The sequence below is a fragment of the Sinocyclocheilus grahami genome, unplaced genomic scaffold (assembly GCF_001515645.1).
Source record: "Sinocyclocheilus grahami isolate Dianchi unplaced genomic scaffold, SAMN03320097.WGS_v1.1 scaffold632.1, whole genome shotgun sequence".
Classification (NCBI taxonomy): Eukaryota; Metazoa; Chordata; class Actinopteri; order Cypriniformes; family Cyprinidae; genus Sinocyclocheilus; species Sinocyclocheilus grahami.
The window spans coordinates 459,667-462,014 of NW_015505811.1; positions in this window are offsets into that span (position 1 = coordinate 459,667).

Below are 2,348 nucleotides of genomic sequence, written 5' to 3' on the forward strand. Positions count from 1 at the left end.
ACACAGTCATGTTGTGCACTATTGTTAATCAATCAATCAAACAAACAATATATTTAAGGATCTGCAGTAATGTCTGTTTTGCTTTTGAAGTATGGAAGTAGTGACCTATTTCTATTTTAAAATGAGTAAACGTTTTGTGATGCCCATTTACATTTTTGCGGAAAAATTATTTTCCATATACAAGTACATTTCTTTATATACCATCTTTTAAATTCAATATTATATTGTAAAAGAAAAATAAATCTGAGTAGCATTTTAATGTTTGCTAAAAAAAGTTTAACAAAAAAGTCAAATCACACCAAAATAATTTTTATTAAATATAAAATAATTGAACAATGCTCTCGTTTCTTTCCTTACACAACTGAAGTCAATATCTTTCCTAAACCTTGCAATCAGGATAAATCTTTCTTTGACAGTAGCCAGTAGCTTTTGTCAGACTGTGTGTGTGTAGATATAGATACACACACACACACACACACACACACAAACACTCTCTCTCTCTCTCTCTCACACACACACACACACACACACACACACAGGACCCCCAGAACAAAATTGACTCGTATCATGACTTTGTGAGGACCAAATGCAGTCAAGTATAATTCAAGTTAGCGGACTTGTCCAGTATTTGGCCATATCATCAGCTATATTGGATTTTTCTTTAATGGGAACGTGTCATGTCAAAATATACAACATTTATACAAAAATTCATACTTTATACGGACCCCCTGGCCTTATGTCAAGGACCACTAGGGGTCCACGGACCCCTGGTTGAGAAACACTGCATTAGAGGATGCAAATTTTCTATTGTGGATAAACACAAGTTGAAAGCTGCCAGCTATCTGACATCTTGCAGCAAAAAAGTAATTTTGTAATTATGTACAAGTGACTGCCTTTCGTCTTTAATCGTTATTTGCATAGGAAGTTATAGCACCCCCTCTTGGTACAAAGTTGACAAAATTGAAAGTACCACTGTTTTACATAAACCTCTTTCACAGTTGCTTCGTCTTTTATTGGTGCTTTATTGTCTCTGTAAACTATATTTTATTGCAACAGTTTGAACAACGAACACAGTCATGTTGTGCACTATTGTTAATCAATCAATCAAACAAACAATATATTTAAGGATCTGCAGTAATGTCTGTTTTGCTTTTGAAGTATGGAAGTAGTGACCTATTTCTATTTTAAAATGAGTAAACGTTTTGTGATGCCCATTTACATTTTTGCGGAAAAATTATTTTCCATATACAAGTACATTTCTTTATATACCATCTTTTAAATTCAATATTATATTGTAAAAGAAAAATAAATCTGAGTAGCATTTTAATGTTTGCTAAAAAAAGTTTAACAAAAAAGTCAAATCACACCAAAATAATTTTTATTAAATATAAAATAATTGAACAATGCTCTCGTTTCTTTCCTTACACAACTGAAGTCAATATCTTTCCTAAACCTTGCAATCAGGATAAATCTTTCTTTGACAGTAGCCAGTAGCTTTTGTCAGACTGTGTGTGTGTAGATATAGATACACACACACACACACACACACACACAAACACTCTCTCTCTCTCTCTCACACACACACACACACACACAATAAACACAAGTTGAAAGCTGCCAGCTATCTGACATCTTGCAGCAAAAAAGTAATTTTGTAATTATGTACATGAAGCTCATGACAAGTGACTGCCTTTCGTCTTTAATCGTCATTTGCATAGGAAGTTATAGCACCCCCTCTTGGTACAAAGTTGACAAAATTGAAAGTACCACTGTTTTACATAAACCTCTTTCACAGTTGCTTCGTCTTTTATTGGTGCTTTATTGTCTCTGTAAACTATATTTTATTGCAACAGTTTGAACAACGAACACAGTCATGTTGTGCACTATTGTTAATCAATCAATCAAACAAACAATATATTTAAGGATCTGCAGTAATGTCTGTTTTGCTTTTGAAGTATGGAAGTAGTGACCTATTTCTATTTTAAAATGAGTAAACGTTTTGTGATGCCCATTTCCATTTTTGCGGAAAAATTATTTTCCATATACAAGTACATTTCTTTATATACCATCTTTTAAATTCAATATTATATTGTAAAAGAAAAATAAATCTGAGTAGCATTTTAATGTTTGCTAAAAAAAGTTTAACAAAAAAGTCAAATCACACCAAAATAATTTTTATTAAATATAAAATAATTGAACAATGCTCTCGTTTCTTTCCTTACACAACTGAAGTCAATATCTTTCCTAAACCTTGCAATCAGGATAAATCTTTCTTTGACAGTAGCCAGTAGCTTTTGTCAGACTGTGTGTGTGTAGATATAGATACACACACACACACACACACACAC